The following is a 25408-nucleotide window of genomic DNA, read 5'->3' on the forward strand; positions in this document are numbered from 1 at the left end:
CAAGAAAACTCACCACGAAATCAATGCAAAGCGTTCGTTTCGCGTATCGTAAAACAAGGTAATAGCCCGAGCGCGGCGATTAAGGTGGCGAGTAAAACGCGTTAACAGGGATTAGAGCCGATGTATTACACGATTGTGGATTGGATGGAAGCGGAAGGAGAGGAACGGAACGATGTGGCCGGGAAAAGGAAAAGTGAACGGGGCCCCGGGCGCAAGATAAGCCCCCCCCCCTCTCAGGAGGGGGATGATCCATCCCCTTTCTCTGTCTTCGGTGCGCGATGGAAGGGAATATCGCTCCTCCTCGCTATCATCATTGGAATTCATCATATATTCCCGTCCCCTTCGTATTAGAGTCCTAAATTCTCGAGAGGATACTTTGCTTCCGAGGCCTCTCGACAGGACGAGTTTATTATACTCCGGACTCCTGGAAACTCTTTAATTAGTAAAAAAAAAAAAAGAGGATGAAAAGGGGAAGGGGAGGGAGGGGAGGGAGGAGAGGGGATATATATGAGGAAAGAAATAAGGGGAAGAGGAGAGAAGGGAAACGGGGATTATTAGCGTGTAGCACGGTACACGGAAGATGGTTCGTCGGTGAAAATCTGAATTAGGTCCAATTATCCGCGATTTTGCTCGATGGATAAAGGTTGGATAAAGGATAATCGGTGGTTGGGATCGGTTAAATAGCCGCGGATGTTCGCCAAATCGATTCCATTTGCCTGAAAATGGAAAAAATTTGCACCGCTTCGTTTCTGCATCGTGGCGAGTATAATAATTAAACGTTAAATTGGAGATACGAGATAAGATTCGATGATTTACGATCGTTCTGAATATTCCGTTCGATATATAATCGAAAACTTGCCATTGAAATAACTCAAGATGAGATTATTCTAACATTGGAACCAAGAATAAATTGGAATGTTTTGTTATCCAAGTTTTACCAAAAAGTTACTCGAAACACGTTCAAAACGGTTTACAATTAATTCTCTTCTAATTAATTTAACCCGACTGTTATAATAGAAAATCCATGTTCATACGACGTGATGTATGAAATATATATCGTGCAAACGCATTTTTCTCTTTTATAAACTTTCGAGTAAAAAAAAAAAAAAGAAAATCAGAAATAGCAAAAAAGTTGTTTTGTTCGAAAAAATTGAAAAACCATTTCGGATAATGGTCTGGTATCGCAATTTCCTCGAGGATAAGAGCACGCCGAGAACACTCGCGTTTTCAGAGAAAGGTTCCAGGTTGTCCGACCTCGTTGGCTCAACCTGTTCATTGCGAGCAAGCTCGAGCACCACCGGATATTTACAGTCTGCAGTCTACTCGCTGTTCCTACTTTAATATCCTGTCATTGCCTCTGACAAACGTGAAAGGAGGAACAGGAGATGAGCGGAGGACAGGGAAATTGTGGAAAAGCGAAAAAAAGGATAGGGTTGTTTAGACAACTCCTAAAATCGCTCCTCCAACTTTTTTTTATCGAAATTATTATCCTTGAAATCCGATTGATCGAAACTTGTCTTGTCATATTTCTTCTTCTTCTTCTTCTTTTTCTTTTTTTTCTTCTTTATTATGAATATTAAACGTTTCGAGCGCGTGAAACGCTGTTATTCTATGCGTACGCCGATGTCGAAATATTATAGAAAGCAACGCCGATATTTCCAAGCATCGTTGAAATAATAGCATTCGAGGCGGCAAGAACGATAAATGTAGCCTTCAACTTTCATTTATTACTGGTAGTTTGAGCTATGAATTTCTTAGAGCAATATTTTCACAATGTTTTTCTTTTTCTTCTTTTTTTTAACGCGTTTCAACGTTGTCGAATAATTCGCTCTAATGCCGACAACTGTTGACAAATTTACGTCACCTTGTTCTCCCGAGAGAAATTGAAACGGAATTTGGATCATTATTTTTTTTTACTATTTTACGATTTCAGAACGAGAATCTATACACACACGCGCGCGCGCGCGCGTAAATATAAACGATGGTAGGAAATAATGGTTGGCCAACAGGTGTTTCGATCACTGGATAACTTCACCGCTGATAACATCGATAACTTTCAAACATCGACACATTTTTCTTTCGTTTCGAAATCTATCTTGACACTTGAAAGAAATTGCGCAATCGGTTTCTCGAAATTGCTACCAATGTCGCAAACAAATATACAGGTATTGCACAATCTCCATTCGTTTGGCACACTTTTATTTTATTTCCCCTCCACGAACCGTTTCAACGATTCCCTTAAAATATTCTTCACTCGATAAATAACTTGGATAACACGAGCTTACACTTATGTTTATTAGAAAGGATAAACGGGCATTCTAAAAATCATTATATACGGCATAACGCGTTGAAGAAAATTTACGTAATCCTCGTTACAGATAGGGCAAGAAGAATTCAACTCGCGTCCATTCGTATAAGCCGTAAATGTTAGTTACAAAGTTGGTGGCACGCTCGAGGTGCGCGTCAAACTAGATAAAGATCCTACACGCTCCTTATGAATACCTCCCACGCGTTCAAACACTCGTGGACGTTCCCTATCCACCAGATTATCCGATGATGCTCCGGTGAAACAAGTCGCTCTTTATTCCCTCCTCGTATCGTGTAACTAAATCTAAACGCGCGCGTGCGCGTGCGTGTAGTGTGTGTACACTGATACGAGCAACCACCGATGAAAAGAAGGAAGAATCAATGCGACTTAATCCCATTCTCGCGATTTCTAATTTCATAAATAATTCTCCGTTCAAACATTTAACCAAAGACAATCCTTCATTTGCAAGCCTAGCAGAGCATCGATTGTGTCCAAACTAATTTGGAGAAAGAATAAATGCTTCTCGATGATCATAAATAAAATTCGGATAGTTTAATCGTAGACAGAATTGGAAAATATTATTAATTATTACTTCATTATACTCGAACTAATTCGTTTGGATAATGTAATTCGGATATTCTCTCGTGGAAGAATACAATTCCCATTCGCAAATTGGTATACGCGAAGAGGAAAAGGAAGGAAATGGACTCGATACACGCGGTGATACACGCTCGCGAGCGTGTAGATTCGCGCGAGTTTGTGTGCGTGCGGAGAGTACGAGCCATCAGGAGCTTCTAGAGGAAGGCCGAAGGTCTTGCTCTCAGAATAGAGATCGGGACGCGATGTCTGTGCCCGCTCTCTCTGTCCGATTCTCCCTTTCTCCTTCTCTGCTGCTGGACACGAGCCCATCCTTTGAAAGTATCTTCCAAGTATCTTGAATATTACGCTGGAACTCGTTCGTCTTCGGAGTGGATCTTCCTCTCCTCTCCTCGCCTCTCTCTCTCTCTCTTCCGGGATTCTTATTTCTCTCGACGAGGGGTGGACTTCTGACGAGGGACTCTGGTTGGGCGTGTACATAGCGTTATACGAACGAGGAGACTAGTTTCGATGGAATATCTTTCCAAACCGTAATTCTCTCGATATGAAAATGATGTATCGATAAGGGATTGTGTTCGAAAATATTATTGATATTTATTGGATTTTTTAATCGAGAGAATTTCGTTGTAATTGCGAAATTTACGTATTATAAATTTATAATGTATAGGCTTGAACGAAGCCAGTAGGGATACATAAAATTGAATAATTGTTAAACGTTTGTGCTTCGAATCGAGCGACCGGTTAATAAATATGGCGAAAGCGAGCAGATTTCTATTAGATTCTTTATTCCACGTGCATGCGTTCGAATGAAAATCTCCTGTTAATCTAAATTTAACCGATAAAAATTATTCGAGCGATGCGCGAAAAGCTTCTCCTTTTTTTCCTTCCCCCACGGCTGTTGGAATTGGCTGGTTGGAATTGTAGCGATATTACGTAACTTCGCATACGTTTCAACGTAATTATAGAAAATGTTTTACCCGGGATTTTATCCCGTCCACGTCTATCAGAGAGAGTTGCAAGAGCGGTAGCTTTGAGAAAAATCGCGGAAACGTTCGCCCTTCCGAAAAATCATCTCGCCTCCAGCTTGGCGAACGGAACTACCTCTTTCTGAAGAGGAGGCGGGCATATTTTTGCAAAAAAAAAAAAAAAAAAATAATTTTACTCGCGCTAATTTTTCAAATTCGTCAAACACGATAAGATAAAATAAAATATTTAATGTACTCGTAAGAAATAAACGATTGAAAGCGATAATCGTAAAATTATTCATTTATAGAGCTATATGTAGCTCGGATAAATCGTTCGAAATTATACGTATAAACCTCTCGCGATGCTTTCAACAGGAAGAGTTTACAAAAATGTAATAACAATAATTTTTCACGCGAATTTTTCTTTTTTTTCTTTTTTTTTTTTACTTTTACTCTTCATACATCCGTTATCTATGCTAAAAACTACGTCGCTACGCTAATTCTTTAATCTCGAAATTGCGCAATACTTGTATTTCTTCGGCGAGACGACGCGCGTTTCCCCGAAAAATTCCCCGAAAACGCGATTACCATTTTTTATTTCCACGCAAATCACGCGCACGAAACGAGCAAACGAAAAAGGAAAAAAAAAAAAAAAAAACGCTTATTAAGTTAAATTTTCGAATTCGTTTAATTTCGAAAAAAAAAAAAAAAACGTCAAATAAAACATCATCATTGCGAAAAACGTCATGATGGAAAAAATTGCCGCGCCAGATCTTTCGCCCGGCCAGATTTCCGGTACCCACGGCCGTCCACTTTCATTTCCAAGCTAATGTAAATTATAAATCCGCGTGTCTCATCGTGGGTGGCTACGTTTTAAACGCGGTACGAAGTACGAGCGTTCCTCGCATTTTTATTCTCGTGCTGCCGCTGCTCAAGGCCAACCTGTATTTTTTCCTACGAGCATGCACTCTCGAAGGTAGAGAGAGCGATTTCATCGAAGAAAAAAAGAAGGGGAGGGGGTTGAGGCGAGGCGTGGAGGGGGCGAGAAAGACGCGCAGAAGAAGGTTGAAGGAGGTGAGAGGGAGGAAGGATTAAATTTTGCCCACCCCCTCCCCTCGCCTTTCTCTTTCCTCCTCCTCGGTTGACGCGAATTATTCCGGTAAAAATGCATTTACGAGCGTGAGGGACCCGGCCATTAATTCTCTATTTCGTCGGGGATTCTGTGTCATCCAGCGCCAGCCACGTGTGCCTCGCCGCGTAATTTTCAGGACGTGCGTAACGGGCGTGCAAGCAAACAAGGATACGTTTAAGATAATGTTTAATACGTAGCTCAACACTCTCCATTAAAATGAGGAAAGCCCCGGCCGGCCGTTATTACCGGGGGGGAGAGGCATTATATCAGATTTTTAATTCCTCCGGTATATCTTCGCCGAGGAACTTTATTATAATTACCGCGAATTATTCTCACGACTTCGCCTTCGGCTTTTACTCTTTTTTTTTTCTTTCTTTCTTTCTTCCTTTCTCTCCCTTCTTCTTTCTTTCTTTCGATCGCAGGTAGTGTTTTTCTTTGCGATTCCTCCTTTGACGCGAGTTTCCTCTTTCGATCACAAGTAATCGTTGGCAAGAGGAACATTGAGCTTTAATAGCATCTGGGCGAGAATTGATTTAAATTGTCCAGTGGAAAGGCATCCGTTTATCGTTATTTTTCTTTTGGTTCTTTTTTTCTTTTTTTTTACGGTTATCATTGATTCGTTTTACTCGTATATATATATATATATATATATATATATAAGTACTGAGAGACATGATGGAATTAAAATTATGTTAGATCGTGTGAGATTCGTACGATCAGATTTTTTTGACATTTTTTTTTTTGACTTATTGTTATTTCTTACTTTTTTGTAATTTTCAATGAATAGAGCTATACAATCGTACTTGTATAGATCACCGTTATATTTTTACAAATTTTTCTTTTTTTACATACTTTAAAGAATAAAGCAAGAGAAAATTTTCATCTTCATAAAAACCGAACATTCTTTTCAAAAATTGCACGTTTCTGCAATTCCGTGTAAGCTACGTAATAAAAGCTCTCGCAGTTTGAAACCAGTGTATCTATTCTTTTCAAAAAAAAAAAAAAAAAAAATAAAAGAAGAAAGAAACAAACAGATAACAAAAAAAAAAGACAGACAAACGTTAACCTTTCGCATTCATGGACGAGATATCTCATGACACAAAATTGTTCGTGCGACCCTATATAAGCGAGATACGGCCGTGTGTAGGTATTTTTATTATCTCGCGAGATATTTCGTCCAAAAAAAAAAAAAAAAAGTCAGAATCATCCCGCGAAATATCTCGTCCGCCCGGACGCAAACAACTTAGCGGCTCTAATCGCCGAAATAAATTTTATCCGTCTTTTTTTTTTTTTTTTTTTTACGCAAAATGGCATTCAGGTTCGTGTACAGAAGATTAAACACGCGATATATCTCGTTCAAAGCGTCCGATGAACGGAGACTTGGATACCTCGCCCTCGTGGATGCTAAGGGGTTAATCAGTTTTGCTCGCGCGTTCCCTTATGAATTTCTATTACCCTCGCAACGTCGCCGGTAAAACACTGTTTGTCAAGATGCGAAACGTTAGAAGAAAATTCAATTCGAAAGAGATAATTTTAAATAAATTTTCTCGCACGTAGAGGCAAATATATATATATTTTGACACTTTGATAAAAAGCGGAAAAAGTCAGTCACTTTTTCCAATTTTGATATAATGATACAAGTTTGGAACTAAATCTAGAATTCTTAGGTGTTGTATTTCAATAATGTAATGACATCCGATTCGATGAAACGAAAAAAAAAAAAAAAAAGAACAATCTGCACGGATTTTCTGCACTTTTAACGATAATCGCTCGAAATTTTATTATTAATCCAGAATTTTTAGAATCTTAGACTTGACGTTTTACAAGAGCGCGTGTACAGGCGTTCATCCGTATGCATTTTCGTGGAAGGAAATAATGGAAGATCAAATATCGGCCTCTTATCCCAGGGAGAAGAGAAAGGGGTGGTGAATTCTCGGCAACGTCTGTCGCGTAACAAAAGGAGACGGAAGAAGGTAGAAGAAGGAGGAAGGGGTATTTACACATGAATACAGACTGAGCTTATCACTACGTGAATAGAGGCGCAGGGATATATTGGTTCGACAAAGACTCGATGAAAAGCACGGTGCATATACGGTATCGAACTCGTATGCCTACGACGACGTAACGTCTGCTCTGGCTCGCGATATTAGAATCTCCGGCATATTTCTCCGTCCCCTCTTATAAACGCTCTATTTTATGAACGAGCCAACAAATTATTCGTAAGGTAATAAAATCGGTTGGAGGAAGCGTCGAACGGAATTTCTTTCGCGTATAAGTTATTTTTGAAGAGACACCGCGTGACACATCCCCTTCCCCTCTTCTCTCTCTTTCTCTAACTCGTGCAAGAAATTTTATTACACCCCCTATGAATCTCTCTTCTTCTTTGATCAAAATTTCTATCGAATTATTTTCTTACACAACGTTCGAGTTTAAAAAAGAAAAAATATTTCCAAGAAAATTCAGAAGTGTGGATCCCCTTCCGAAAAATGCAAATATTTAACGATATTTATGCAACAGAAACTTTTCTCCCTCGATTCCATTTCTTCCTTCCTTCCTTTCTTTCCCTTTATCCTTGTTGTTACAGGACAACTCTGACCTCTCCCTTCCTTCCTTCCTTCCTTCCTTCCTTCCTTCCTTCCTTCCTTCCTCTCCTTTCGATTTAACACTAATCCTCCGCTGCGAAATTACGTCTCGATTCATTTGCCGTGACCATCGTTCAAACAATCGTAAAACCCCGTACACAGAAGAGGAATCGCGATAAATAAGAATGATTCTTCTCCACGAGGATGGGTCCACGTAATCTGGGCTGACCTGTAGACCGTGGGCTAGGCACACAGTACTTAAGGGGACGACGCTCATTGACCATCCGGAAAGACGTCCACGAGAGAGGCTGACTGACTCCATTGTTTGAAAAACTTTTATGCCTATTGTGTGTGCGTGTGCTTATACACTCCCCGGCCCAAGGAATTATTTCGTATTCTTCTTCCTCTCCGGAGACACTCGATCCCCAATACGACAGAGCCTCCCCTTCCCTCCCCCCCCCTCCCTTCCTCTCCCCTTTTATCTATCGCGACCGAAGAAGGAGAGATGGTGGTGGTGGTGGTGGTGGTGATGGCGGTGGTAGTTTCACGTCGAGAATGTTCTCGCGTGAAAAGAGAAACGGAGAGGGTGAAGATTCTATTCTATTCACAAGTTTTAATATCGCTGCATATTGCGAAAGTTGCAGTCGTTTAAGGATATAATAAAAGCAGAGGATCGGCGGGGTTGATCGATCGACCATTTTCTCGATTGACGAGAAGTTCGGCGACGAAGGGAGGGGAGGGGAGGCGGCGGGCAGAAATTTACGCGGATTCGTTATTATTCGTCGGTATCGATGATGCGTCTTAACGGCGATCCCATCCTCTCCTCCTCCTCGCAATAATAATCTTGCGTAATCGCCGTGGCGATTCTTTACGAGGAAGGAAACTTTCCTTGTGGCTTGGTCGGCACGGGTTATTGCGCAGCAGGAATTTGATCCGTGCTCGGTCGAGTTCGTGTTGGTGAATTAATTAGCATGTAGCATTCGATCGTAATAATATGTTTGATGGAAAATATTCGATTATTTGTTCGAGAAGTTTGTTGGAAGCGCGACTCGAGCGTGTTGAGAAAATATTTTGTAGGAAAATACTCAGAATGAGATACGATTGGTTTCGACTGATAAAATAATTTTTAAGATCGTTTATCGAACACGATTCGCATCGATTTTTTTCCTCACCAGAGTTTTACGAATGTGAGACGTCACGGTGCGAGCAATTACGGCAAATTCATCGTTTATCGTGGCGCAAGTCTGCCAATAATTTTCTTATTCACCGCGCCATAATTAAACCAGTTCCTCGGATGGGCACCGCCAACTGAACGAGCATTAAACTCTTGCCGTGGACCAAGTCTGCTTTCGCTTCGTCTTGATGTAACGTCGAAAATTGTACGTGTCGGTAATGACTCGAAATTAGAAAAATTTATAGTATCGTGCAAAAAAATATCGTAAATAAATAAAAGTATAAGTATAAAAACCGCAAAGAGTGCAATGCAACGTAACGATTAATGATAAATATATGGAAAAATTTGTATTTTGCGTATAAATATCATTCGAAAATACATATTTTTTTCTAAAAATCATTTTACAAATATTATGCATGTGAAATGTAATGATAATAAGTTTCATTGGGGGGGCCATTCATCCTCGAGTAGCCGCCATTTGTATTCATTTTTCGTCAACGTGGTTGATGTTCGTCGTTGCCTCGCGAGTAAAGTAATTCGAGTAAAGCTTTTCGCTGAGCGTTTTGATTTATCGTTATGATAAAAGCGACATTAGAGGCAAAGGAACAAGCGTGCTACGCGACCAAGCGTGCTCGAATCCCTGGAGTGCGGCCTATCATCTGTTCTTTAACATTTTTAGAACGGGACCTATATTTGCTTCTACTCTTACTTAAAAATAATTAACCACAACGATTGGGATCCACGTTTATCTCGTGGATCAATTTCCTTAATTTCAAAGTATAGAAAAATACCCGTTCGAAGATACAACTAAAATCATATCAAAAGCTCTCGTTTCTCCGGTAAGAAAAAAATTAGAAAGTTTATAGAGAAGAAACCGTATATATCCGTGAAAAATTTATAACTAGCTCGAAACGAAGCCAGAAATGTTTCTCACGAAATAAAGAGTCTCGTTTCAACGTTGCATTTCGGCCACGCATTATTTACAACCTCTCTCGAAAAATCAAACGTGTATGCCTGAATTTTTCGAGAAAAAATTCCCCATTGTTGTTTGTAAAATCGAAATTACGAAATTTCAAAACAACAAAGTTGGAAAAATTACCATTAACAGCAACGATCAATTGCATCGACAAAAAAACGAAAGAAAGGAAAAATATTTTTATCGCCCGTATCGATTAACCTCGCGTGCACTCCACAGTCAAGATTAACGCGTTGTTGGCGGCGAGTTGGAAAAGAAAAATTATTCCCTTCCCTCGATCCACTCCTTTCGAACTCCGTGGGCCCCCGGACTCTGAAATTTACACGAACATCTCCTCCTCCTCCCTCCCTCGTGTGTCCGCGCACGATTCAATTTATTTTAGACACGGCCTCCGCACCCTCGCACTTTTATTAGTATTTACGAAGCGATTCAGCCAGGTATACAGCCAGATCCGCCAGAGAGGTTGAAAACGGAACGGGGCCGGTGTTTTTTCGATGCCCTTGAAACATCAACCGATACGTTTACCTCGAGATTAATACGTATCTCCTAGACGTGTCGCTTATCCTGGGATATAAATTTACGGGAGAGCATGCACGGTGATAATTTGCGTCTTCGCTTGGAAAACTGCCTATCAAGAGCGATTATTCCACGTTGAGGATTCCACGAGAAGATTGCGAAATTTGTTCGGAAGATATCAGGCTCTACGAGAAGGGAAGGTCTTGCTTCCTAATTTTTATTCGTTAATTAAGCTTCGTTGTGGAAACGAAGTTAATAATAAGTTGCAGGTGGTAGTTTTCATATTCGAATGGCCTTCTTTTCGTACGTGTGGGGATACGTTAGTGAAACTCGATATGAAACGTAATGAGAAAGATTTATACACTCTGGCTGTTTGTACTTGTACTGACCTCGTTCCAAAGTTGCGTCGTTTTACCATTGCTTCCGCGTTTGTCCGCTTTAATAAAAAGTTTCGTTATGAAGTTCTAACGCGGGCGCTCGGAGAGAGAGAGAGAGAGAGAAAGAAAGAATATACGAGAATAGTTTATGAAGCATTACGAAGTTGTAATTCTCGTTACTATACAGAATACAAAATTTCGTTTTGCAAAATGATAATAATACAATTTGAAAATATATCAATATTTTCTTATTTCCTTTAAATATTCCTATAATAGAGTTTTCCTTATATTCGACTCTTCGTTGCTTGTAATCTCTCGTTTCGTGTTGAAAATATCGTAATCACTCGTTGTCAAAGAATCAAAAAAAAAAAATATATATATATATATATCACAATCTGAAACAATATTCTCACCTTTAAAAAGAACGAAAACTTTCGTCCAAAGAATCGACTACTAGAAGAAAGAACTTGGACGCGTATTCGTAAGAAGAAAGTTCGCTCGATCGAAGTGTCAAACTTGTTCGATCTCTCTTCGATTCCTCTCCGTTGCACGCGTGTGTGCTGGAAGAAAAAGGCGCGTCACCACACCGCGATACGTAGTCACGAGATCGAGGTTGGACGCGCGGTGGGTCGCAGTAGATTTCGCACCCCCCGCTGCGAGGAAAGGGGATGAGGACGCGCGTGAACGCGACGCGGCATCGACAGGGGACCACTGCCAGGAAAACAGTTTGGAAGACGAAAGGCGGTGGTCGAAGGAGGAGAAAAACCGGAAACCGGGGCCGAGCCGTCATGGATTTTCTTTATGGCGGACGTGGCAGGGGTCTCGCGCGGTGGGAAGAAGATCGAGGAGGTGGAGAAAGTCGTGTACGGGGCGGGTGCCAAGATCGTCGTTTTACATCCCATGAAGAGGTTGTACATCGCTTCGGGTGTACATGTTTTTTTTATTCTTTTTTCTTTTTTTTTTTTTTTTTTTTGCGCCAATGCGTTTTTAAGAGTCGGTTCGCTACTCGAAATTGGCCGTCGCTCAAAGAATATCAATAAGTTTGGAGGTTTTATCGCCGTATTTAAAGCTTGATCTTTCTCGGGAGATGACGGCACGGAGTGAAATATTTATGTTTTGGGTCGGTTGTCGGGAAAAGGTAAAATTTCAGGATGCAAGTTGTTTTAAAGTTATTTGCTCGATGATAATTCCACGCTTTTGGGGCGAAAATTAAAAAGCACTCCTCTTTCGAAATATACCTCATTTCAATCACTCTTTTCACGATACTATTTCGAAACATACATTTCGATACGTTATAGCGTATTTATTTAAAACCTGTATAAACGATTAAATATATCGAATATTCCAAAAAAAAAAAAAAAAAAATTCACATAAAGATTGAAAGATCGAGAAACACCAAGAAGAAGAATCAAAGAACAACAAACAACATGAATCTCATTAAATGAAAATCGCAACGGCGGAATAATAATTTTTGGTACGGAAAGTAAATTGAAAAAGTTACAAACAACGGCGCAGCGCAAAGGTGGAAAAAAAGTATCGGTGAATAAAAGTTCTGAGCGAAACCCTATACCGGGGTTTCTGTTAGAAAAGTCCAAGTTATATCCTTTTGTAAAATATTAGGTCACATTCAGCCTGAACACCTGACCATCTGTGCGCTCTCGCTCGTTGAGATTTTAGGGATGCGTGCCAAGTGTTCGCTTTGTCCCGAAAAACCAGTGGAAGTTGCGAGTAGGAGTTAAAAGGAGCGAGAAAGGAGGGAATTAAGGAAAGGAGGGTGAGCAATGAAAGGGTGCGTCGGTGGTAATCGTACCTTTCTTTGTTTCCGTAGTTAAAAGCTATTACATCCCGATCGAATGCACTTAGAGCGTCGGTTTCTAGTATTTCCTGTTCTGCTTAGACCCCTATCCCCCTCGGATACGCGCGCAAATTACGAACGAGTATAAGGTAAATCGATCGAGATCCGTTTCGAGAATTCTTATATCGTGATAAGATGTGTATTTAATTTATTTTCTGCAATATATATATTTAAAGATAGTGGTCATCTCGATTTATCTCCTGTTTTGTGCATTTTATCTTTTCATTTACTTATAATCGTAATCACGAAATTTTATTTGTGAACATTATTTTCTATTCATCGATTAAAACTTGGAAACGTGTACGTTTATCCCGATTTTATTTATTATCCGCTGTTTTAGAATCAGATGCAGGATAATAAGTGGACGTTAGAAACAAACGGATGATTGAAATTAAGGTATAAAAATTATTGGGCATTAACATTGTCAAAAGCACGGTAGCTCGACTTGATAAGTTCTAGAGCATAAATTCGCTCTAATTTATCATTAATTTCTTTCAACATTTAATCTTCCCTTCCCTACCCTTTGTTTCTGTTCGAGATGGAAGATTTAGAGATTCGATACAAAAAAACAGAGAGAGGGATGCAAACGACAGGGTGGTAAAGGGAAGGTTGGAGGAGCGGTTGAAAAGAAAGATCTGGAAGGAAAGGGTGAAAGGAGGGAAAAACGTAGGGAAAGATAGGTCGTAGATTCCGGTACTTTTTGCCTTTTTCCGCGGTTAAAAGGTACTATATCGTGGTCGAAAACGCCCACCTAAAGCACTTGCTAAGAGCCTTTCCTAACCCATTGGTGTGTACACGGCGCTGGAATGGCATGTTGCACCCCGGTCGGGTTTAAAAGGTTCCAGGCATTATTGTTCGATACATACATCACGTCGAACAATGATATCGGTGTACCTCTATTGTTTTTATATAATAAAATATCGCACGTCCATTGCATTGATATCGGGTGTGCAGAAAATGTACGGAACGCAGGGATAAGAATTTTTCTTCCTTAAACTTCGATAAACGTATTTTTTTTTTTTTTTTACATTCGTTAGAATATTACGAAAGGTATTTATGTCTGAAGACTTTGTCGTTTCGCCTTTAAAATAATTAATTAATTAATTAATTAAAACGAAGTTTAAATTTGTAAGTGTTTAATTAATTGTTCCATTCATTTTTATCATTTGTATTTGCTGATTTTTAATTAAATTTTCAATATCAATTTAGATCATTTTAACGCGTTTCGATGATTCCATTGAATTTGTGCGACGAGAAAAACGCTCATAAGTTTCATAAGATATTTTTTCATTTAGCTATTTTTAAATTAAAAAATATATATATATATATATCATTTAACGAGACATTTAATCACTGGAATAGATTCGAGAACGAATTTATACATTAATGACAACGATCTGATAATAAATAAAACGAACAACGATCCATAAAATTTTCACTTACGATCACAGATCCGGACAATTTCACCGGTCTTTCTCCCCCCTCTCTCTTCCTCTCCCTATTTCTATTATTGGACAAACGAGTCGGATAAAACTTTTATTCTTCCACGTTTTCAGCCTTATCTAAAGGTCCCGTAGTCTTCGCAAAGTACAGTTACCGTGACTCGAATCGAGAAGCGATTCCACCTCGGTCGGTAGATCTGATATTCACCGAGTTGTGGAACAAATGGGGGGGGGGGAAGGGGAGGGGGAGATTGGCTGACTGCGCCATTGGCAGCAGTCAAGTTTGCCCATTCGAATTTCAACGTCACCGGTCAATGATGCAGCGATCCCGTCCTCGTAAAATCGTCGATCCGTGAGATAGACACGTGAAGACGAACAACGCGCTTCCATCCAACTAATTTCCGTGAGAGAATTGGGGGAGAAAACGAGTATACCCGATTTGATCGTTCGACCAAGTTCGAGATGTCAGCTCGTATCTTGCGCCGACGTTTCCGATCAACGATCGCGCTGTGACGAAAATTATTTTCCTCTGCCTAATTTCGATTCTCGTTACGTTGGAAAATATCATAAAAGAGAGGAAGAAAAATGAAATAAAATAAAATAAGATTTCGAGAATTTAAATACCTTGATCTTTTGGAATTCGTGGAGTAATGCAGTGTATTTTATTCTGCTTGATGATTAACTTTGAGAAATTGTATCTGAAGACAGGCGATGCGCGTGGTATTTCGACTGCGTCATACTTGACGAAATATCAATGACTCAACCTCCGCTAAAATTGGTGATCCATAAAACTAGTTGGGGGAAAGTGATATGCTCGGTCATTGGTCGAGCGATATTACCAGTCTGGCCTTAATTTTAACGATGCGTCGCGAATTAAATCGACATATTTTTAAATCATTTGAATATCTAACTAATAAAAGGTTATAAATATACGAATATTATATATTCTATATATATTCTTCTCTTCTCTTAAATAAAATAAAGCAGATATGGAATATAATTTGTCGAGTCGTTCTCTAGCATTGGACACGGCGAATGGAGATAAGAATGGGGAATTCACTGGTCAATATCAACGGTGATCTCATCGGTTCCCTCGTAAAATTCCAAACTGTTGGGTCGACGATCGATTCCAGTAGCTCGTTTCCGCCGGTAAAATGGGAGAATAACAGCTCTTTAATCTTCGTCTCGATGCATCGCGAAGATCTTTACAGACCAATCTTGACCCTCTTTCGCTTATTCGTCCAGAGATCGCGAGATATTATCATCTCGTGGCAACGAGAGATGGCAAAATACATAAATTTTTTTGTAATCCTTACGGAAGAGGATTATCTCGTATATCAAATGTAACTCGCCCGTGTTCTTTATTTATTAATAAAGTCGATTAATCTATGTAATGGACAGTGAACGATTTTTCCATAAAGATATAGGATAAAAGCGCGTACATTTTTTAAAAGTCACCACTCTCCGAAATGAAAGTCTGTAATATTTACATTTGATTTCATGGAACATGTAAGATAATCTTTCAAAGAATCTGAAAACTTGAATTCCGTATTTTTCTCCGATAAGATATATTAAAAATCCTATTTCTTTTTATTTTTTTTTAAATCCTTGTTTTTTATTATGAAAGGTACACTATTTTTTTTTTATTAAAATGGTTTTATTAAAAAACACATAACAATTTGCTTTTTGTTTTTTAACTAAAATAATATTTTCCAAGAAGAGTTTCGATATTTTTTTTGTAAAAAAAAAAAAAAAAAACAAATCTGTTTTTCATCCAACTTGCAAATTATCCTCCCTCCAAACGTTTCGTTCGTTAAAGAGCGAAAAATTTATGAAATTGTGAAATCAATAGTTTTATCGAACAATTCTGATAAAAAATTTGAACGTTAATCGGATTATGTACAACTCGAAATTTTTTTGTTTATTGCACACGTGTAACAAGCTTTATTTTATCCAACGTCGCACGGCTCGCTGCGCATCGATAATTGAACGATGCAGTTTCGCAAATACACGCCCGTGTGTATAATTAATATTCCCGTCGTATGTTTTGAATGTTCATCCGTATGTAAATCACGTTATTATAATAGAAATATTATCGATGTTTTACGTTGCGTCGGGATGATTGATGTGGCGTGAACGATAGATTTCTTTTACACCGGCCCGGTAACGTATCCCCCTCGATCGAATATTTATGATTATCCACGATATTTTGAACGTTGACAAGCCCGTGGAATAAAGTGCCACGCGTATTTATAACGGCCTAAGATGAGGCTAGATGTTGGATGAAATCGCGAAATGTTCCGTGAAAGAAGCTGCGTTTGCACTGGTAAATCTTTTTTCCTTTCCTTTCTTTTTTTTCTTTTTCCGGGGAGAAGGTTCATCGATCATTCGGCAGGATATGTATCTGTACTCGGGATCGAGCAGAAGCGAACGTTCCTTGGATAGGTTTAATTAAGTTAAGCAGACTATTCGTTTTGAATAGACGTTAATCTTGGAGAATTTTATTTCCAGTTTTTTTTTTTTTTTTTTTTTTATTTCAAATTAAAACGAAAAATTAGTAAAGCCTTGAATCCTGTGTACGTATTTCGTTCAATGGAATATATTCGTTTAAAATTGTTTTCGAGTATACTCGATCCATCGAGTGTTTAAACAAAAATTCCAATAAATAATTTTTAATTCGAATTCTCACACACTGTATTATTTATTTCATTTCATTTGAATCGGATCGTGAAACAAGTAGAGAATAACGTTCGAAATCGATTATATTGATTTTTTTTCGTCGGTCAACTGTTGCTCGTCGAATTTGCATCGTCGAAATGAAAAAAGAGGGAGAGAGAGAGAGAGAGAGAGAGGAAAGAAATAAGGTGAAAGAAAATGGGGAAGCTTTTTTGAAAAGGGAACGAAGCAATAGTTATTCTATGAAAAATCGAAGAAAGACGAAACGGGTCACGTTCCGCAGCGAGAGAGAGGCTTTCTTTCTTCCGGTTCGCAGTGGATGCTGAAGCTGCGCGTTTTAACGAGCACAGAAATGTTCCACTTTTACTCCCCTCCCTGGCCACCGGTTTCTTCCATCCCTCTTTGTTTTTCCCTTTCGCTCGTTTCCGTTTCTTCCATCGATTTGCGGAATTTCCCGGAATATTACACCGGCCTTTCGTTTCCCGAGTTTTTCTTCTCCCTAAAGAGAGATCCTTCTCATTTCTGTCCTTTTCCTCCTTGTTCACCCTCCTTCATTTCCCTGCCCCTCCACAAGATCCTCCAATTGCCCGATTAATCGATTAAATATAAACTAATGAATTCGTCCAAAGCGAATCCAAAGAAGAAGGAAATCGGATCCTTCTTCTAATATCATTTTGTCAATTTCCTCACCGACAATTGTAAATAATAAATGATTTTTCTAATTTTTTTTTTTTTTTAAATTTTTCAAAACTCACGTTAATTCGAAGATTTATTATTAGATTTTCACGAGATTTTTGTTGAAACGTGAAATTCACGCCCAATGAAAGAAACAATCTTGGTTATTGCGATCTCCGCACGATACAAGTTATATTGCCTCCTAAAATTTCCTTGAAAATATATCCATTTCGTGCACGATAGAGAAACTTAAACTAGAAATCGGTATTTATATCGAATAACAAACTTGGATATTTAAGAAAGATATATTCAAATAATTAAACAAATTCTTTCACATTTACTGCGCGTTGGATATTTACCTTCGATTAAAGATTTAAATTGGAAACACCGTGCACGCATCCATTGTCAAGTGAATTTCACAGACGCAACTCTAGACAGCTCGAAATCCCATCGAATTGTATTCCGATAATTGGCGAAGCAGAGATAGCTCGAGACTCGGCATGCTTCTTCAGCTACTAAATCATGCAAATACTAATAATGGCACGGACGAGGCGTCGGATAATTGAAATGTAAACATCTAGCTTGCTCTTGAGGAGGAGTTTGATGGTAGGCTCAGTCAGACTTCAGCCGTGCTCGAACCTTCCATGCAGAGCGAGGAAATAAAGGGAAGGGACAAGGGTGGGGCGAGGAGAGAGAGAGAGAGGGACAAAGAGAGCGAGTGAGTCGAACAGTGAATCGAGGAACGGAGACTTGGCTGATATTGTGACGTAATATCTGAGTACCCTTTTGTGCACGAACTTCCCTCTAATAATATGCAAAACACACGATATTATATATACGCGTGCATGATTAAAAGCGACAATGGTTGGGATAGATGGGTGAAATTGAAATTTTTCTTTTTTTTTTTTTTTTTGTTAAATCGAATTGAATAGAAGTTTGGAAAGAGTTTGGAAAGGAATGTGTGTGGAAATGGAGTTAAAAATTTTTTCACATTAATTTTTATTTTTATTAAGACACGGGATTGAAAATGGCCCAAAGCAATTTAAATATTAATCGATGTTTTATTGCTTGCTTTGTTTCATGCAAATTTTGTTTGGTTACATATACTTATACTGTGAGAAACGTATTAAAGTTTTAAAATATGCGTAATTGTATTTATACAATTTAATATTTATAAGTTTGTTAATTTTAATTAATGCAAACAGATTATTTTTGCAGATGCGAGAATATTTAAATCTTTGACTTGTCGATAATTTTTCGCTTAATTTCAACATTGATTAATGTATGTACGAGATTTTTTCTCATCGTTAAAAGTAAGGATAAAAATAATTTTGGATTTTCTGTCGAGTTTTTGTAATGAACGCGTTACAAAGAAAAAGTAGAAAGAGTATTAATTATGATTTTATCGTAGACGCCAAAATTATTATTTTAATACGACTATCTAAGTAGAAATCGAGCCATCAAGTTCTCGTTAACTTATCCGATACAACAACAACGTAAATAGAAACTCGATTTCCTTCTCCATTTCCAAGAAGACTTCGCAAATGGATATTCTTATTTTTCTTTTGCATATTTCGCGCGAATATTTCTTGCTTGCTGCAGTAAACTAGAGATTCTTTTTCAAATAAAAAAATAACAGCATCGCAGGAAGAAATGGAATACTTAAAACAATGGCATTAAAGAATATTAAAACAGATATGAAAAGGAATTTTAATTGTCACATTTTAATGCACACCTAACATGGTGTAATCTATAACAAAATATTTAATTTCTTATATTTTTCCCCTCCCCTCCTCCTTTTACATATTTTTCATCCATTTTAATATTTTCTATCACATTTTCATCACTGAAGCAATACCGAATAAAAATTTTCTTTGCGCATATATCATATAAACTCGTTCTTTCTTCCACACGTATTCCATACATACTGAAATCCTGCTTTCATAAGATTAAAAACAGAGTTATTACCGCTCACAAAAACCCACTAATTAATTAAAATTCATAATTCACTTATCTATCACCTTGTTCAAATATTTTCATCGCCAACATGAAAACATTTCTTTATTTCCATTATCCTGAAACGTTCACGACGTCTAACGTGATTATTCGAAATGATATTCGAAACTTGCCCTAAGTAACAATGTTTCATATTTCGCTCGTTTGTGTGTCATTTCGTGTTCATCTTCGTTTTTCGGTCTTTGCGGTCTCCGCTCGTTAATGCCCCTCTCGTTATCGTTGAAACTTTATCTTCATTATCCACTTTGTCCCCGAATAACGTATACGTCCACGCGAAACAAAAAATCCTGCGCGAATTAATCGACGAATGATGTCAATTAACCCAACATGCGACCAACTTTTTTTTTTTCTTTTTTCAATTAAAGTATCATCAATCACGATCATCGTCTCCTTTCACCATTTTATTCGAGACAATTCCCCTCCCCAATTTTTTCTTCCAACTAAACTAAAAGAATCTAATCTAGATATAATTATTGTTCCACGTTTTTACTAAATTGTACACCTTAAATTCTTCATTTATTCAATCATTGTACTTTAAAATTTATCTAATCTGCTCCAGCTCGTTATACTAATCAAGTGTTGCCGAAAAATTTGAAAATAAAATGGTTGTATCGAGACGACGTGACGTTTCGCCTCGCACAATCGAGCACAACATCGAAAAGCACCGACAGGGTGCATTCCCCTTATGAAACCTGCCGACAATCCCACGGCATAAATAATTCGCTCGTCGGCGCCCGCGATACCGAATAGCGAGAGACAAAATTTCAAGGGTCGCTTCATCGTTCATATTTGCACCGTTCGGCTTCCTTCCGAGGAAACAAAGGCGCGTCTAATTAACACGCTTGAGACAGAAACCGGGGCCTTTCTCGTTTCGCGTAGCTGCTCTGAATGCGGAGATCCGCAAAAGGGCGCGGATAGTCGAACGGCGGGGAGGCAAGGGGAGGAGCAGGAGGAGGAGGAGGTTAGGCTGAGGGTGAAAAGAAACGGACCGATAGCCGCTGCGACGACTCAGACAAACCTCGATAATTAGCGACTTCCCGTGGAACCCTGTAAAATACCGACACACGCGTTACAACCGTTCTTCGAATACCTTGTTTCGGGACTTGGAGCAACGTTCGATCATTTAATATAATGCAAATCTTTGTTAGAGCAATTGCTAGATATTTTTCGATCAAGTAGCGATTCACCGTCTAATCGATTCATTTAATTTTAGGTATCTTTATAGGATTAAAATAGTGTTCATTTGTGATCATTTAATCGAGTGCAAATCTTTGTTACAGTAATTGCCGCGTATTTTTCGATTAAATGGCGATCTACTGTCGAATCGAATCGCTGAGAATTTTGTACGATCTTTTTCGTTCGGATTTATTTAATTTTAGGTATCTTCAGGATTAAAATAGTGATCATTTAATCGAGCGCAAATCTTTGTTACAGTAATTGCCGCGTATTTTTCGATTAAATGGCGACCTACTGCCGAATCGAATCGCTGAGAATTTTGTAATGATCTTTTTCGTTCGGATTCATTTAATTTTACATATCTTTAGAATTAAAATATCTATTTTAATAAAGCGTAAAATGTAATAAAGTGTTCATTTAATCGAGTATAAACCTTTGTTAGGATAATTGTTAAGTATTTTTCGATCAAGTAACGATCTATTGCCGAATCAAAGCGCTGAGAATTTTGTACGATCTCTTTCGTTCGGATTCATTTAATTTTAGGTATTTTTAGGATTAAAATAATGTTCATTTAATCGCGTATAATCTTTGTTAGGATAATTGCTATGTATTTTTCGATCAAGTAACGATCTACTGCCGAATCAAATCGCTGAGAATTTTCTAACGATCTTTCTCATTAAGATTTATTTAATTTTAGATTTATTACCTTTAAAGATTTAAAATAGTGTTTGACCATTTGATAGAATGCAAGTCTTTGTTCGAGTAATCTTTCGTCCAAATAACGATCTGCTGGTGAATCAAGTTGCTGAAAAATTTTTACGATCTTTGAAATTTTCCTTCTTTCATATCAATGGATCGATATATGATACGATTGAAAGTGAAAGACGTGAGTTTGATAGAGAATGAATTATTGATTGTGATTACGTGAACGATGAGTTAGAGTAAATTTAATAATTACTTTTCGTACCGAAAAGAATGGAGGGAAAGTAAATCTCTCTCGTCGCTTGAAATTTGCAGGAGCACGCGCAGTTTACCATATAATCTGGACACAAATTGCATTTTATCGAAGAATTCTATTACGTTTCATTCATTAAATTGGCATCGATCGAATGTACCGTGCGGTTGTTTTCCATCCGTTGCTTTACACACACACACACACACACACATATATATATATATTTGTTGCATTCAGCGTTGAGAGTGAAATTTTTTAATCTATAAATGTTTCGTTCCCGCGAAACGAAATATCCACATATACGTTATTTATTTTCCATGAATCATTCACGTTGCATTCTATCGTTTCGCATTATCGAAGCGTTATTATTATACCAGCACGTTATAAATTTCCATAATTGACAATATAACTGGAAATTACTTTCACAGCACAGCTCGCGAGAAAATGGAAGACAGGTATGTCGAATATATATCCACGATAAGGTACCGTTCTAATTAATCGAAACGTGTACAGTATCCGGGCGGGACTTAATTAGAATTTTATTATCAAGGATCTTCGTTGAGCGTAAATCACGGGTCTGGTTCCCAGACCGAGTGTTTCTGTGGTGGGCCAGCATCCAATGTCCGAGATAGTTCGCGTAATTTGCGGCTAACGAAACGTCAAACCGTCGAACGTTAGGAACAGGCTGGGAAACGGAGATTAATTTCCTGATTAAGCCGATCGACTCCGTTCCTGACGTCGTTCCTTCGTCCTTTCACGATCGTTATCAACCACGATTGTACCAGATGGAAATATACCTTTTCCGGTGTGTTATATATTCGAGAGAAGAAAATTGAACGACTTGTATTAATTGGCAACGTGATCAATTGTTGGGAAGTTAATGTTTCCAACGATGTAACAACAAATGTCGTCGTAGTTAATTTCAGCTAGTTTTATAAAAAGCGAATTGAATGCTGGGATACACGAACAATGCTCGTGTTTCCCCGTTTTTCAAAAATCTGATTTATCGTTGGATGTATTTATATACATTGATGTGTATATATCTGTGCAACATTTTTCATTGTTCGATATTTCATTTCGGAGCTGTCACCGGCAGACCTCGTTATGCGCTATATAGTGAAAAAAAGAAAAGGCTGTAATTCACAACAATATAATAATATGAAACAATAAAATGTTCTTTTTCATCGAATCCGTCCCATTCATCAAGCACAAGAATTTTATCGATTTATATTTTTAAAATTTAAAATACATATATTTCTCTTTACTTATTTAGAGAAAATTATGAAACAAAGAGATCGAAGTCTATCTCGTGTACAACTTACAATTCCAAACGACATCGAAATAATCGACCTACGAACTATAATCAAATAGCTCATACCAATATATAGCAACGCGAAAAACGAAATCCACCCTCTCATCGTTCCTCGAGGATCATCGTAAGCCACGATCGATCCTTTTCATCGAAGAGAAAAGTCAACCGATTGCATTCCATAACCGATTATCGGGGCGACGAAATGCCGCTAATTACGCGTTTTCAACGGAGGAAGGAAAGAAGAGAGTGGAAATTCGAATCTGAGGAAGCGGCCAGTGCGCATGATCGCAGCCCCCCACCCTTCCCGTGCCCGTCGGTGTGTGCCCCTCACACTCGTGTCCCACGATCTGTCACGTGACTGTGTAGGTCTCACGGGGTGGTTGGAGCCCACGTGGAACAACACGGTACTGTCAGTCGCGTCCGGCGAGTCATTCGCGTATCACGGTTCGCGATTAGGGTGCGTTTCCCACGGCTTTTTCCGCGAGTTTCGCGAAAGTGAGGTTCCGCGCGTGATGTCAGTGTGAGTTGGAGTGTTGATTGCAACGGTAAACGTCGGAACACGAGGTAAGGTATTGTCTCGAATGTTTTTTTTTTTTTTTTCCTTTTTTCGAGAGGAAGAGGGAAGGGGGAACGAGATTATCATTTGGAAATAATCGAGACGACGTGGTGGTGACGTGTTTTGGATAAGAATTTGAAGAGCGTTTGAAGAGAGGTGAAATTTATGGAAATTTATGAATATTTTTAAACTTTTGTAAACGTGTTTTTAATTTGTTAAAGTTTTCACGATACACGCGAAAATGTATGCGATGATAGGGGAAAGAAGCGATCGCGAGTTTATTTAATTAATTAATTAATCGAATATTTTTGAAACTGTAAAATCGTCGTCGGCGACTCGAAAAAAAAACACTCAGGCACGTTTTCACTCTCCAATTTGAACATTATCGATTACCATTTCATTAAATTAAATCCTCCGTGCTCGGTGCTCGTCACTTTTGCCTAATGTCCGCGGAATTTGATTACTTTCAATCGAAAAAAAAAAAAAAAAAAAGTTTCTTTTTTCGCATAGAAAAAAAAAATTGAGAACATACTCGACACACGCGTGACCACGAACAACGAAGCCAATCAATCGGTTTCGATCAGTTCGGTTTTTGAAAAATTCAAGAGGGCAGACAGGAATTAAAAAAAAAAAAAAAAAAAAAAAAAAAAAAAGAGTGTTTTACGCACCGCTAACATTCACGCGGTCCATAAATTACGCGACTTTTTTACTCGCCGCGTCAACGAATCTTTTTATTTATTTATTTATTTATTTATTTGATCTCTCCGTGCCGCATTAACAGACAGAGGCCGAGAGAGAATTAATTAGTTTGAGTAACCCGATTAAAAATAAAAGTATCGCCGACCGGAAAGAGGGGGATGCGAATGCGTTTGGACGCGGTTTTAAACCGCGACGACTTTTGCGAAAAAACCGGTTACGTCACGTGAAAAAATGCATCGACCTTGGTGAATCGCCGCTAATGACTCGACGATGAAAAAGGCCGCGTCTCTCGACACCGCCCGTGAAAAAGGGGAGAGGCTCGATAAAAATTCATTACTTTCGCCCGATGATCGGTCAACGAATGGACGATCGACTCTCTCTCTCTCTCTCTCTCTCTCCCCACGATTTTCGATGGAAAAACTCGTTCTCGCATTTTGTAAATAACCGCGTAATACCGCGCACGGTAAAAATTCATCGCTTTTAGTAAATTGGGCAGGCGAGGGGGGATGAAACGTTTTGCAGGTGGGTTGGGAGTTAATTGACACGCGGAGAGAGAGAGAGAGAGAGACTGTCTGTGCACGCGCGTGCGACTATCGGTAAAAAATTTATGAATAAAAAGAAGGGGATTGATTGTGAGAAGGACGCAACGTTTAGTTTTGTAAAAAACAGGTTATTTTATTCCGTTTCTGGTGCTAAAGTGATACCGGTGTGAGTAGGTAAAGTAAATTGAACGTATATTTTTGTTTGCAAATTGAAATTCAGAAGAATTTTTATATATTCGGGGGGAGGGAGAAAGGAAATTGGATGTAAGGTAAAATTGAGAATAAAATTGGACGGCTTTTATTTCATTTCCATCAATCAATAAGCGCGATCGAAGAATCTATATAAATAGCATTTCTGTCAGGTATATTCAATTGTGTTCAATGTCGGGGTGATATATACAGCACGGTTTTGCCAACGGTCCAATTTTATCGAGCCACTATTGAATTAAATTCTCCATTATATATCGCAGGGACATTTATAATCGAGTAAAAACGAATGTTGGATGTGTTTCGAGTAATATCAATTTCCGTCCAAAATTAATCACAAGTCGAATTAAAAAAAAAAAAAAAAAAAAGATTCTTTCGATCGCGCCCTATAATTTTCTTGGACCATCGCGAAAATAAGAAAATGTAATAACGCGCGATACGTTACTTAAAGGGGATGAAGTACATGTTACGCAGGAAACTTTCTAGAAGTGTTTAAAAAACAGGAACGATTAGTTTCAAAATTCAAACTTTTCGCATCCTAAGAATTTTTCAAATAAATGGGAATAATTCCTCCTCTTCCATATTCATTTCAAGCGCATCGATATTAAAAACTTCCACGCGATTCAACGAACCGAGAATGGTGTCAAGCAGCGGCTTCGAAATTTCGTGT

General features: G+C 38.4%; 1 protein-coding gene across 5 annotated transcripts in view; it reads left to right on the forward strand.

The window, feature by feature from the left end:
• Window positions 1–25408, forward strand: part of LOC100868372 (EGFR adapter protein) — a 197305-nt gene that overhangs the window by 35779 nt on the left and 136118 nt on the right. Inside the window, exon 1 of one of the 5 annotated variants that reach the window (XM_086904057.1) lies at window positions 23147–23298. The exons of 3 other annotated variants lie outside the window; for them this stretch is intronic. The gene's annotated coding sequence lies outside the window, so the exon portion shown is untranslated. Of the gene's footprint in view, window positions 1–23146; window positions 23299–25408 lie in introns of those variants that run through there. One more of the 5 variants, XM_086904058.1, reaches the window with a different exon arrangement.

The sequence above is a fragment of the Apis florea genome, unplaced genomic scaffold (genome assembly GCF_048593485.1).
Source record: "Apis florea isolate Af1SG1 unplaced genomic scaffold, ASM4859348v1 contig_2293_pilon, whole genome shotgun sequence".
In the NCBI taxonomy this organism is placed as follows: domain Eukaryota; kingdom Metazoa; phylum Arthropoda; class Insecta; order Hymenoptera; family Apidae; genus Apis; species Apis florea.